Raw genomic sequence first — 15,576 nt, 5'->3', positions numbered from 1 at the left:
TGATAGGAATTGCATTGAATCTGCAGATTGCTCTGGGTAGTACGAACATTTAAAACGTTAATTGTTGGGATGCCTGGGTGGCTCAGTCGTTAAGCGTCTGCCTTTGGCTCAGGTCATGATCCCAGGGTCCTGGGATCGAGCCCCACATCAGGCTCCTTGCTCAGCGGGGAGCCTGCTTCTGCCTCTCCCACTCCCCCTGCTTGTGCTCCTATGCTTGCTCTCTCTCTGGCAAATAAACCAATCTTTGAAAAAAAAAATTAAAAATAAAAAAAATTGTTCCATAAGCACAGAATATCTTTCCATTTATTTGTATCTCCTTCAATTTCTTTCATAAATGTCTTATAGTTTTCAGCATACAGGTCTTTCACTCCTTGGTTAAATTTATTCCTAAGTATTTTATTCTTTTTGATGCAACTGTAAATGGGATTTTTAAAAATTTCTCTTTCTGATAGTTTGTGTTAGAAACAAAACAGATTTTTGTATATTAACTTTGTATCCCAAAACTTTACTGAATTCATTTATTAGCTCTAACAGTTTTTTGGTAAAGTCTTTAAGGTTTTAGTATCATGTCATCTGCAAATAGTGACAGTTTTACTTCTTCCTTTCCAATTTGGATGCTTTTTATTTCTTTAACTTGCCTAATTGTTGTGGCTAGGACTTCTAATGCTATTTTGAATAAAAGTAGCAAGAGTGGACATCTTTGTCTTGTTCCTGCTCTTAGAAGAAAAGATTTCAGCTTTTTACCACTGAGAATGATAATAGCTGTGGGGTTTGTCATATATAGCCTTTATTATGTTTAGGTACATTTCCTCTATAGCCACTTTGTTGAGAGTTTTTATCATAAACGACTGTTGAATTTTGTCAAATGATTTTTTTCTGCATCGATGAGGTGATCATATGGTGTTTATCTTTCATTCTGTTAATACAGTGTATCTCAGTGATTGATTTGCAAATGTTGAATCATCCTTGCATCCCTGAAATAAATCCCACTTGATCATGGTGGATGATCCTTTTAATGTATTGTTGACTTTGATTTGCCAATTTTTTGTTAAGGATTTTTGTATCTATATTCATCAGGGATATTGACCTATAATTTTCTATTTTCCTTTTTTTCTTTTTTCTTTTCTTTTCTTTTTTTTTTTGGTGGTATCCTTGTAGGGTTTTGGTGTCAAGGTAACGCTGGTCTCATAAAACGAGATTGGAAGTGTTCCCTCCTCTTCAATTTTCTGGTAGAGTTTGAGAAGGATGTATTAAATTTTCTTTGACTATTTGGTAGAATTCACCAACATAGGCACATCTTTTTTTTTTTTTTTAAAAGATTTTATTTATTCATTTGACAGAGAGAGACACAGTGAGAGAGGGAATACAAGCAGGCGGAGTAGGAGAGGGAGAAGCAGGCTTCCCACTGAGCGGGAGCCCGATGCGGGGCTCGATCCCAGGACTCTGGGATCATGACCTGAGCCGAAGGCAGACACCCAACGACTGAGCCACCCAGGCGCCCCATATAGGCACATCTTTAACTACCCACCTTTTTATGCTTGATATTTCCTCTTGAATTCCAAATAATAACAAAAATAACAGATTTGTTGCACAGCAGGTACTTTGATTAAATGCTCACAGCAATCCTAGGATGTAAAGATTATTACTATCCTCATTTTTAAAATGAGGAAGAAGAGGCTCAGAGTGGTTAAATGTTGTCCAGCATTACATAAGCTAAAAAGTAGAAAGGCTGAAATTCTACCACAGATTGATCATTCTTTCTTTCTCTGTATCTAACAACTGCCAATTCCCTCTACACTGTTGTCAATACCCACTTAGGACCCTGTCTTTATTTGGTTCTCTTTCTGGTCCTTTTCCTTGGCATATTAAACCTTATACATTCCTTTGGCTGCAATGTCTACAAATTCTAGTTGTTATCAAGCCTAGCTGCACACTGGACTCTGGAAGATTTTTAAAACACACCCATGACCAGAATTCACCCCCCAGATGCTGTGTTTTAACTGGTCTAGGATGGAGTCTAGGAATCAGAATTTTCAACCCCTTACCTCCACTCCAGATGTGTTTCACTCAACTTTGTATCCCTGGTGCCTAGAAGGCATTCCTTAAACGTTAAATGAATGAATGAATGAATAGATGGATCAAAGATGAACAAATGAGCGAACTTTAGGGGAAGGTAGCAGCCAAAATTATTTTTAACAGTAAGACAAGAACAGTTTTAAAAGACCCGGGCTAGGTGGAAGTTCAAGATAAATGCAGAGTCATTTTGATCTCCTCTGGGAGGCTGGAGAAGAAGGAAGCTGCATCCTGTAACCCAGTGCAGAGCCCCACACAATGGAAAACTATAAATAGCAGCCCTCGATCACATGAGGGTTATGTAATACAAGGTTCACAGACCACGGCTGCCTTTATCACTCAGGCTTAAGTTGCACTGAAATGGAAACTCAGCTGATGCCCTATGTATTAATTTCTCCAAAAGATGAAAGCCTCCCAGCCTTTGCCCAGACCATTGATTGGCCCATGTTCAAGGCAGGTTGGGGCCTTCCTTGCTAAAGAACCCCTGCTGTCTTTGCAGATAACAAGTAGGCAATTTCAGGGGAAGAATTATTTTTATTTGCAAAGATATGACCCGAACTTCCCCTGATCAAGTGAAAAGGCAGAGAATATCAGCTTTTCGGACACTGGGTCACGAGCTCCAGAGAGGAGGTAGATAGATATGCAGACTTGTGTGTACGGTTCCAGAGAGGTCACCCCTGCTTGTTCCTCCAGATGAAATTTGCTGATCACCTGAAAACCTTTTGCAGAACACCCACATCCACTCTGTGTCATTTAACTCTATCAGAAGGGATTTGTCATCTTCTATAAAATGATAGCGCAACCTCCTTGCCTGGGAAAGGGATCCCAGAGCTACCCCTGAATACACAATTGATTCTCACTGCTTGGTAAAGGGGGCCTTTGAAATAAACTTTTCCATGAAGCAAAGGGTAAGTATGTGGTGGCAGAGACTGATCCCATATTCTCCTTTTCCTCTCTGATGCACAACCAGCCCTCACTTCCCTGTTGTTCTTGCAGTTAGGCATGGCCATGTGACTATGTTCTAGCCAACAGGACACGAGAAGTGAGGTGTGCCACATCCAGACCTGGCCATGCCCATCTCTCCATGTTTGTGTCTGCCTTCCGGATGGCTGGAATGGAGATGCCTCCTAGGGCAATTCTAGAAACCATGAGCTGAAGATACGAGAGCATTGTGAGCCTGGATCCCTGAATGATGGCCTTCAGGAAAGCCCTTCTGTCATAACTTCTCATTACCCGGTGCTGCCATCGGAACAAGAAATAAACTATTGTGTTTAAGCCCTCATACACCATAAGGTCTGTCTCTTAGAGCAGCTAGCCTTCCCTACCTCACTATTGACATCATCCACATGTCATGACACTAGCGTCAAGGACAAGAATCCCTCATTTGCTTTGGAAGAAAAGATCCCCCAGAATGGCCTACCTACCCAAAAACTATTTTGCCAGCCTGTCTTTGCCCTCAGGAGGCTCTAGTAATTGACAAGCTCAGAATTCTTATCTGAAGCCAGGTGTGGATGTTTGCAAGGATCATCTGGTTTACCTCTGATGTAGATGAGCAATTCTTCCAAATTCCATCTCAAAACACAGACATTTTATGCAAGGACTTTAGTAAACACCAGAACTGGAGGAAAAGGACGCCCCCGAGTAAAATTCATATTATGCTACAGATGGGTTTCTGAAACACACAAAACTGAAATTTTTATCAAACTGATCATATGTCAAGAAGATAAAAAAGAATCTGTCTTTAAAGATCTTTCTGCAATTCAAACAATCACAATCCACACTCCCTAAGTACTTTTTGAATTATCACAGACTGGTAATCTTTTTAGTGAAACACAACCTATACTCTGCATAAGCTATCAATGATTTCAATGATAAACAAGATGCAAGCAGAGGTGGGATGGAGAAAGAAGAAAACAGAACCCTTAGATAAAAGCGAAAAACAATCTGCAGTCCAGAAATGCCCCGTGGTACAGCAGAAAGGATTCCCAGGCCAGAAAGCGGCAGAGTGTTCCGTGTGCAGACACTGGGTTAACGAGAATTTACACTTGTCAGTGAAGCTGGTAGAATGCTCTGGAACTGACACATGGGGGGCCCTGCTGGACATCTGTTACCAAACGGAAGTGCCTGGCAATAGAATAGATGGGAACTCAGGACTCCAACTGATTTTCTTCCAACTCCAGTGAGGTGAGGAACGAGGAGTGAAGGGCACTTCTTTGGGAAAAGAGGTGAAAAGCAACTGCAGAAGAGCCCCAACAGCAAACAAAGTGGCTACTCCAAGTGTGAGGGGGAAAAAGTATGCTCTGAAAGCTCAGGATCCTGACGGGAAGGAAGGGCTTATTGAGGGAAGAAGCAATCTCTCCCCCATCTGTTTGTGTTAGAGACATAGTCTGGCACAGTCTGTAGGAACTTACTTGAACTTTATACTCTAGAAACCTTGTATAATTATCTTCTTAGCCATCAGGCCAAATCCCAACCCAGTGACTTGGGAAAGCTTCCCGAAGGAGCCTTTCGGCAGGAAGGAGAAGCAGTGTAGCTCTGGCTTTAGAGCACTGAACCCCATATTCTTGATTGCCCGCCCCATCAATAAAATACTACTGAGCGCATACGTGTATTTATTGATTCACGAAGTACGTATGTGAGCTGCTGTGTATAATACTAACACATTTTAGATCATATAAAACATATTCCCAGTAAAAGAAATGTTACAAGGATACATCAAAATATTTATTTCCTGTGCCCCAAATGGGTTGTCTTTTACACCCCCATGTTGGCCACCATTCCCTTCAATCCTGGTCCCAGAAAAGAGACCTTGTCTTCACAAGAGTGATTCTGGTATCAAAAAGAGATGAAAACTCCTGGCCTGTGCTTTAGCTAAGAGATACCTTTACAGAGCTGTCCCCCAGTTGTGTCTAGGTTGAAAGTGTGGATTGCATGCTATCTATCAAAGTCTGTTGCCCAAGTAACCAGAAGAATCATGTGGAAACAGAGCTCCTTCAGGGGATAAGTCATGTTTTATTTATCTGTCCTCCTCTAGGGCTAAGAGGGTGTCTTACACTGAGGACATGCTGGGTACTCAGTGATGCCTGTTGAATTCAACCATGAATGAGTCAATGACTAAACACATTAAATGGATACGTGAAAAACATTTTTAAGCCACAGGAAAAATACAATTAAGGTATAACTCTCACTTGGCAGTGAAATATCTCCATGACTGGGGGAAAGCACATCTTCTGCCTTGCCTTTAACTCAGTTCAAGTTCTTTCTAACTTCTCATCAAGAGCACTCTTCAAAGGTCTTCAAGGTCTAGGCAGTACCACAGACTCCTGAAGACCAGCTAAAGCAACAGGGAGAGGTGGTGGAAATGGGCTAAGTAGAACATGCATAGGGTCTAAAGAGGGTGGCCATGTTTGCCTCTCTTAGGCTGTGTTTTCTTCTCTGGGTGTCTAATGGTTTTACAACGTGTCTCATCAACTACATTATAAAACTACAGAGGTCTGGAAAAGTAGGGTGTTTCTTCTGTCCCCACAATGGTCTGATGGAATACAAACTAGACTTAGGCTCCAAACTTCCAACCCAACTCTCCTACCTAATTAGCTAGATGGACTTGGACAAGGCAAACCTCCGTGATGCTGAGTTTCTTCAGCCAGCCAATGAGCATAGCACTACTTGCCTCAAAGCGATGTTCAGAAGAACAGACAAGACTTGCAAACTGTGATACTATATAGAAAAGTAAGGAATTACAATTATAATTCAAGTAGGGAATAAATACCTGTTGGAATGCTTTGAATAGAGAGGGGATATAATTCTTTTCAGAATCAGTATGTGCCTCTATTTAAGCCTTCTTTAAAAAATACCATCTATAGGGACACCTGGGTGGCTCAGTCGTTAAGTGTCTGCCTTCTGCTCAGGTCGTGATCCCGGGGTCCTGGGATCGAGCCCTGCATCGGGCTCCCTACTCCGCGGGAGGCCTGCTTCTCCCACTTCCCCAACTTGTGTTCCCTCTCTCGCTGTGTCTCTCTCTGTCAAATAAATAAAATCTTAAAAAAAAAAAAATACCATCTATAGAGAGAACATATAGAGAAGAAATTAAAAAGTAGAGATCAAGTTAACACATACATCCACACAATACATTGTTATCACTAATGAACTTGAAAATTTTGAACTTTATGATTTTAAGGTAGATAAACAAGTATTGATGAATCCTTTTCCACTTAACAGTTTAAAGTATATGCTAATTGTATTTGTGTTTTATTGGACATATACTATATCTATTACAAAATATTGGCTCCTAAACACTATAATAGTTGTCACTGAAATACTACTGGGTAATAGAATTACTCTTAAATTTTATTTTCTTCTTTGTGTGTTTCTCTATTCTCCAAATTTTCTTCAATAAACACAACATATAACCTTTTTTTCTCATTCTGAAATGTTAAAAAAAAAAAAAATCACCTGTGGAGGGGTGGCTGACTACAGACTTTTAAAATTGTGGTAGGAGAAAAAAAATTGTGTAGGAGATAAGGTAAGGAAAAACTTATCAAGATGACATAGTCAATTTGTAGGAAACATCTAATTAAATTAAAACCTGATTTAAAAATTCTTGATCAAAAATTCTTGAACAACAGGGGCTACCGAAGACCAGGAGTTAGCCTGGCTCCGGGCAGAAGGACCCAGGTGACATGGGCAATGGGAGTTGGAGGAGCAAAAGGGACCCAATCTGAGCATGAGGGCGATGAGCATTCTCACTTCTCTCTTCCCTCCCTTCCCACTCTCTCACTGGTGCCTCCCACTGGTGCCTGGGTGGCTCAGTCGGTTGCCTGACTTTGGTTCAGGTCATGATCTCCAGGTCCTGGGATCAAGCCCCACATCGGGCTCCACACTCAGCAGGGAGCCTCCTTCTCCCTCTCCCTCTACCCTTCCCCCTGCTTATGCTCTCTCTGTTTCTCTCTCAAATAAATAAAATCTTTAAAAAATATAAACAGATAAAATAAAAATTCTTGATCAAAACCTCTTAGATCTGTTGTTTAAAAAAACTGCATAATATTCTATCTTTGTGTAAAAACAGGCAGGTGTAACAACATACATTCATTTTTGCTTGAAATGTTTACAGAGAGGGGTGGTGAGGGGTATGAGATATAGGAACCCCAATATGAGGATAAAAAGCAAGACTTGGTGTACTTTTTGTTATACTGTTTAAATTTTTAAAATATCATATGCAAGTAGTAGCTATTCTAAAATACAAGTATCATAAGAGCTCCTGACCTTTGTTCTGGGGAGTCAGTCCTCACAGTGGGTTTGTGCGAGAGGCTGCCATTGCCAGTGGAGAGATAATTGTGCAGGCCTGTGGGGCCAGGGAAGTGCCAGGCTGCTCCTGAGCTCATTTTCCTCAGCCTGCTGAGTAGCTGTGCTTGGATTTATCTGCTTCCTGGGGCAGTGCAAGGCTCTGCTCCACATTGCCTGTGTGTTGTCTGTTCCAACCCAGCATGCTCTTGGTTGCCAGTTGGCTACATTGAACCTAGCTGGTTACATTTCAGGGACTTGCCCTGTCCTGTCCAATAAACTTTCCAAGCCAGGCTCAGTCTAAGCTGAAAGAAACTAGGCTTGTGTTCAAATGAGTCTGAAGTACAGTCGGGCTAGAAAAGCCTGGGAGGTGCCCCCAGTGAAGCCTGCATTCTCCAGGCTCCAGCTAGGGTCTGCAGCAAATACACCCTCATACCTCCTCTCTTGAGTCCATCCATCTAGTCTAAAGGGAAACCTTGAGTGTGGTTTTTGACTGGCCAGCTGCAAGCCACTTCTTTGCACACGCCCTATCTGGGGGATTTGGGTTGTAGACGTTTGTCAAGTACAGGTCATCTGTTCGTACAACTTAGCTCATGATTGGTAGATCTTTTCTTCTTTCTTTCTTTCTTTGCAGACGTTTGTCAAGTACAGGTCATCTGCTTGTACAACCTAGCTCATGATTGGTAGGTCTTTTCTTTTCTCACTCTTCTCTTCTCCTTCCTTCCTTCCTTCCTTCTTCCTTCCTTCCTTTCTTTCTCAAAGTGGATCTTGTCTTATCAGTGATGTTCCATGCAGCTCAGAGAAACATTACAATTTTGTGAGAACTACATTAAAATTAGAAACTTCTGTCCATGAAAAAAACCCATCCACTGAAAAATGGCAAGATGGGACAAAGAATGTGAGAAGATATTTGGTACACACATAACCAACAAAGAATTAGGATGCCGACATAAGCAACTCCAATAAATCAATAAGAACCGAACAATCTAAAAACAGGTAAACAAGCAATTCACCAAAAGGAAAATCTTAATGGTCTATATAGAAAGACCCTCAGTCTCAAGAAGAGGCAACTAAAACTTCAGGGAAATATTATTTCAAACCAATTAGATTAGCAAAATTTAAAAAGCTAGACAAGACTTAATATTCGTTATGATGATAACAATGGGAACACATACACTGTTGTTAGAAGTAGAAATTGGTGCACCCACTTTGGAGAGCAATATGAAGATAAGATATGCACAACCTACATATTAGGATGTAACAGGAAAACAAAAACCATTCCAAGTACTGAAAGAAGGAATTTAATCTCAGGAATTGGTTACCTGGGGATTAAAAGCCCTGAGAAGTCAAAAAGCAATGACGCAGCCAGGGACAGGCCACTTGAGGAACCTGCTGACACCCCAGCTACAGGTGAACAATAGGGGCCACCGAAGACCAGGAGTTAGCCTGGCTCTGGGCAGGAGCAAGGACCCGGGTGACGTGGGCAATGGGAGTTGGAGGAGCAAAAGGGACCCAGTCTGAGCATGAGGGCGATGAGCATTCTCACTTCTCTCTTCCCTCCCTTCCCACTGTCTCACCAGTGCCTCCCACTGGCTACACCCAGAAAGCAGGCAGGTGACCCAAGAAGTTGAGCCAGACAACCTATGTGGGTCAGGTCCCTGAGATAACAGTGCGGAGCAGGGAAAGGACAAGGAATGGATCCGCCAAAAACAAAACAAAAACCAAAAAACCCCAAACCAAAAACCCTTGCAAACAAGCAAATGGAGATACATATAGTATAACTTACAGCAACATTGTTCATAAAAGCAAAACATGAGAAATACTTGTTTATTAAGAGAAGAGAGGAATAAACTGTAGTAGGGTCATAAAATGGAATACTCCACAGAAGTGAAAGCAAATGAACTATAGTTACATTTATCAACACGGATGAATCTCATGAAGCCAAACAAAATAAATTTCAGAATCTTTAATATTTATATAAAGCATAAAAGCATGCAATATGATGATGATGATGATAAAGATACATGGTACAGGTATAAAGAAAAGCTTTGTGGGGAGAAAGGGAGATGTGAACAGGAAGAGATACTCTGAAGGTTTCAAATGTAATAATAATGACACTGGGTGATGTATACATGGGGCAATGTATATTGCTGTTTATAGTTTATATAAAAAATATTTCCTAATACATTAAATTTTAGTCTTACAAAGGAGCTTGGAGGAGTATGAGCAATATGGAGCTGGCTATTCTAAACGGCAGGAGGACAATTCATTATGTTTCTTTTGGAGGCAGGGCTGGATGCCATTGGCAAGACCAGCCCAAGATACCCACTTCCAGCTGTCTCTCCCGCTCGAACCCAATCCAGTTAGGCAAACAATCAACCGTTGCCCCTGTAAGCTCTAGACATGCAGGTGGGAACCAGCAGTGGTATTCTCCTGGCTATCCTGTAGATATTCTGGGTAGAAGCTAAGCTTGCAGTGAGTTGACTTCAGTTTTGTGAGACCTCACCCAGGCGCTGATTCTGTCTCACGATGGCAAGAAACACGTTCCAGAGCTCATCTCTCCTCCATAAGGCCTGGGTGAGACGGTAGCCTTCCCAAAGCATGGCACAGCTCTCTAAAATCACCATCCCCAAATCTCTTCTCCAGTCCAAACCTTGTTACTTTTTTCCTTTGGCTAGATCTAAGCAGGGCCAGCTTCACCGGCGTGTGACCTGTGTAGTCACACAGGACCCCACACTTCTAAGGGCCCTGAGCTTGTTTAAGGCTCTGCTGGGGCTGTGTGGAATTTCTTAATAATTTTTGAGCAAGAGACCCTGCATTTTCATTTTGCACTGGGCCCCGGAAACTGTATAGCTTATCCCGGGCCTAGGAGCTGTGGGAGTTTCTGAGAGCCATTTCCTCATAAATCTGCTATCAGCAATGGAGTTCTGACGACTACTCCAATAGCGGATAGCTATCTTACTGACCTAAGTCACACCAGGCAGGAAGAATCCCATTCTCATGTCCCATTCCACTACTTACTTGCTTGTAATCGGTCTTCCCAACAAGGAAATGTAAAGTCACTGTGTCCTCATGTCCTAGCTCAGTATCTGGCTCATAATATATGTTCAGTAAGTACTTGTTGGAGGAACATTTATGAAATATTACACCTAATAACTTTATGTGAAAATCGTATGCCGGATTTTATACAGAGGATATATTCTTGAAGAACTTGCATAATACAATACTGATTTTTCCACATAAATAAGTGTAAAGTGGGGAGATGCTTCCTCAAAAGCTACAACTAATATTTTTAACTATTTGTATTTTTTCAAAAGTACCACTAACAATTTATGGAATACTTGCTCGAAAATGTACCATGGGAGTTGTTTGGCCTTCTTGGTGACATTAAAGCATGTCTCAAGTTCATTCCAAAATGCCTAATTTTTAGGCCTATTTTTCAGCGCCAGCCACGGACCCCCATTTAATGAGTGCGTGGATGAGACTGGTTCAGGATGTAGAAATATTTCAAATTATAAACAGTAAATGTTCAAGTAAGTACAGCATCATAACCACCTCCCACCGCCACCGGCAGGAGTTCTAGTTCAGGGAGACCCAGCCTGGCTCACATGACACTGACAAAGGGCCACATGTATTTCTGTGCTACCAGCCAGAGCACGGTGCAGCAAGATCATAAATCACTCTTACCTTTTACTCGGCTTGCCAACCTTAAGATACATTTTCAAAAATTGGGGGTATTTGCATTTTTTCAAATTCCACACGGGTTTAAACATAACTTTATAGTATTTGACATTTGCATAAATTCACACAAATACAACCACAGTGTATGTCAGTAGGTTATCTGGGTTTTAATGTGTCCATAAATACTGCTTTAAACTGAAGACCATAAATAGCGGATGGTGAATAAGCGAAGAAGCAATAGCCTTGTACAGCACCCGATGACCTAAAGTGGTTTTGGCAGCAAAATCAAACACAGGAATACTTTTTTAAATTCATTTGCTCCACATGGCAAAAGGAGGAAGTAAAATATCTGGCTAATACCTAATATTTAAATCCTAGACAAAACATTTCAGTGCAAATAGGGAAGTGCTTTATTTACTCCGATCCAAGTCAAAGGTAGTTGGATAATTAGTTTTCTTTAAACAACATTCAGCTTTGCTGACATCTCATTTTCCAAAAGCAGCTGTTAGCCAAATATAGTATTGTTTATTCACTCCCCGGAAGGCTGTTTTTAAAAAGTGCTTCTTCTGGTAAATATGTTGCATCACATAATTGGAGATAACAGGAAAAGTAGGAGTTGCTGTTTGGATTTAAATAAACATCTGCTCAAAAGTCCAGTTGTCTGTTTGTGAATAATTCTTTTATTTTTTGCCATTAGGCACATTGAATTGTTTATTCCTCACTTGTGGGCCATGTTAGGAAATATTCCAAACATGATAACACATGAGATATTTCTCTTGAAAAATTGTAAAAGAAATGAAGTTGAGCTCTTTGCCTTTTTCTTTTATTATACATGTCAGCTAATATATGTTAGCTATTCCAGTGCCGGAGACCTTTATGAATATGTAATATTAACTAGCACAATGTTTATCTTATACTTAAATTGCAGTGGGATCAAGTTTTTTGTTTTTAGAAAGTGTCACTTAAAATTACCCGTAGCATCTGAGTTAAGTCCCAGATTATCCTCTGAAGGGGCGTAGAGAATGAGAATTGCTATTGCTTTTGCAAACAACACTCAGTTCCTATCGTGCACCGTGTGCTTGGCTTGCATGTGCTACTTGCATTGTTGGCTATTTCCCTTCTAATTTCTAGGAAGTGAAAATGTATGTAACTTTCTCTGATCCAACTTACTATTTTCTCCTGATTACTTGGGTTTTCTCCTGCCTGAATATTTCATCCTTAAAATACATTTCTTTCTTGACTCCATTATTGACCAAATTCACTATCAGAGCCAATCTAAAACAGTAGAAATCTCCTTAAACTGGAAATCAGAAAGCCTACATTCTAATTCTCACTCTATTGCTAAAATCCACAGGTTCCTCCTGGGGAAAATAAGGATTAAATTGATGTCTGAGAGATCCCATTCAATTCTACAAGTTTATTTCACTAACTAATTAATATAATTCATTGCTTAAAGTGGGTGGGTCACACAGTGAATGCCAAAATTTGGGGCAAGGAAGGTGAGATTTGTTTGTTCTTTAGAGATATCCAACCTGCTATGACCTTCTAGTTAGCATGGCTAATTAAGAGCTCCCAACATATAATTCACATTGCATTTGTCATCCAGTTCACGGGGCTTCAGACTGATGTTGACGGGTCAAAAAAACATTCTGTGCTCACCTGGGAATTTGCAATCTTTTTTATGTTCTGAGCCGTTTTCCATTAGTGCCTGTGCATGAGAAGTATTTCAAACAAGAAGCCAAAGAGCACTTCTAAAACTATGTTCAAATTCTAGCAAGATTTAAGATGGAGCAAATGCTCTGCTTCCCATTTGGATCCTTGAAGCAGTGAACACACTTCATGAAGAACACATTTATATTTTCTTGCACATAAATATGTTTGTCATAATACCAGAACCATTGAGACAAATGGCTATGTTCAGCTGGGAAATGTATCTTTTCTCTCTGTATTATAAAGAACGTGTTATGGTATAATTATTCTTGTGGTTTTATAGTTCAGGGCACTTTTATAGTATAGGAAGCTTCTGTCTAGTGAAATAGCATATGCTACTTAATTACTATAAAGCTCTTTGCAAATATAAGGAACTACTAACACTCATTAGCAAATAAATTTTCCAAATACATTCTACTCTTGTTATTGCATTATTTCCTTAACAGAGAAGTACAGCACGGTTGTGAAATCCTATCTCAAGGAAAAGAATGATTGCCTGTAGAAAAGTGGATTTTACAGATTTCTACTCCTGATAGAGTAGATATCCATAACATAAACATTTCCCCAAAGTTTATAGGTTTTTTGAAAGGTCAATAGGCATACATTTATATCAGTACTATCCTACACAACCAGTACTAGAAGCTGCAGTGAAAACTATGATTATGAGCAATAAAGAGCTTTCAAAGAAGGAAGATATTTAATTATGCAGGAATTTATAACTACAAGGGTGCTTAAATTGAGGGCTCCTTTAAAATTATTCATCCAGTTGCCTTTATATTGACAGGGGAATTAGTCAGGACTCTGAGGTTTAAACAACAGAAGCCCAACTCAAACTAGATTAAGCTAGAACAAAACAAAACCCACAGTCCCTACACCTACAAGGAATACTGAGTAGCTCATACAATTTTAAAGCAGCCCTGCAGGAACCAGGGCTTCAGGACCAGAAGCAGGGACATCATGGTCCCAGGAATCTATTTATCACTTTGTCAGCTCAGGTAGCTCGAGTTGTGGTGAAGATGGCTCAGGATTCCAGTCATGTTCTCCCAAGTTAAAAATACCAGCAGAAAGAGCACTTCATTCTCTCAAGGTTTCTATAGCAAAAGGGACCCTGATGGGTCTTGTTTAGGCCACTTGTCCACTCCTGGAACCAATTACTGCAGCTGGGTTGTGGCATACTGTAGCTGATCCAATCTGGGTCATCCTTATGAACAAGGAGTGGAAAGCCAGAATTAAGAACCCCAATAGGACCACATGCTACAGTAGTGGGGTTCCCCCAATACAAGGGGATATTGCCACCTAAAATGGGATAGGAAAATGGACTAGATCGAAAGCTGTTATCTTCCTCTGGTGACCTTGGTCCTTTCAACCTTGACATGGAGGTTTCGGATAACCTGTCAGGAGCTTTGGTGCTAATGAAGAGACCTGCAGGCCCATCGTGTTGGTTTTGACAACCCTGAGTTTGGCGCTTCTTGGCATCTCGGCCGCCTTGGCTTTAGTTATTTGCCTGCCTTCTTCAGTGATTTCTATTTTTTTTTTTTTTTTTTTAAGATTTTATTTATCTTCAGTGATTTCTTAAGTTTGAAACGAGATACATGTTTTCTTTATGGATTTATCTGGGAACCAACATGATGCCATGGAAAGAGAACAGTTTGAAGCCAAAAGCCCAGATCCCTCCTTGCTCTCGCATTTACGGGCCTTGTGGTCTTTGGTAGGTTACTTCGGCAGGTTCTACAAATCTTAGTTTCACCATCTGTTAAATGAATGCTTGTTCCCTTACAAGGTTGCTGTGAAAACGCAGAGGAAATGTATGTAAAGCATAGTGGCTGCTCACAACACACGTCCAGTTATTACTGAAGCCGAGGTGCCACTGCCTCTGGGCAAACTTAAAGGACTGGAACCATGTCTAATGCTCCAGGCACTAGACCAAGGGCTGGAGGATGAAGAACAAGACATGGCCCCTGCCCTCACTGGACTTACACTTCAGTGAAGGAGAAAGTAAAATAAGTGCTTTAAGAGGGAACGAGAAAAACTGCTAATTAAGCGTGCAAAGAAATTACCACGTGCTAGGAACCTCACCTACACCCTCTCCCCCACCTAGTGTTGCTATTTAATAGATTTAAGCAGCAATTACTGTAGCAGAAAAATAGCACTAACTGCCCAATTTTTGGTAATATATCAAAAAAAAGGACATTTAGGGCATCCTGGCAAAAATGGACATGTCCTATATATGCAGGATGCCTGGCAAGCCCATCTCTATTCCTGACAATGCTACAATCCTATTTCTATATTATATAAATATATTACATATATTTACATAAATAAGTTCTGTGATTTCCACTGTACAAGTGAGGAAACCGACTCAGACACTGAGTAACTTATGCAAGGTCACAAACAGAAATGGCGGAACTGGGAGCCAAACCCTAATCTCTCCAGTTCTTTACATCACAGCATTCGCTTTTGTCAACAATGACAATGGAAGGTTTAGGTTCAAATTCCGGTTCGACCTTTAAATGTATGCCTGGCTTTAGGTCCATTTCTCCTTCTGCACTTCCTGTACTTCCCTCTACAAATCCAACACGTGGGCCAAACAGGTGGCTTCTCTTCAGTTCTTTGCAATTCTGAGTACTAGTCATTAGTGATTCTTAAACTGTGGTCCCTGGACCATCAGCATCATCACCTGGGAACTTGTTAAGAAAGCATATTCATTGCCACACAAAACCTACTGAAACCTGGGCATAGACCAGAAATCGGTTTTAGCAAGCTCTCCAGGAGATCCTAATGCAAATTGCTAAAGCAGACCTTCAGCATTCTGAAGGAATATTACTATTGTGA

Source organism: Phoca vitulina, unplaced genomic scaffold (assembly GCF_004348235.1).
Source record: "Phoca vitulina isolate PV1807 unplaced genomic scaffold, GSC_HSeal_1.0 scaffold29, whole genome shotgun sequence".
Taxonomy (NCBI): domain Eukaryota; kingdom Metazoa; phylum Chordata; class Mammalia; order Carnivora; family Phocidae; genus Phoca; species Phoca vitulina.
Note: the sequence above shows the minus strand (reverse complement) of the source record.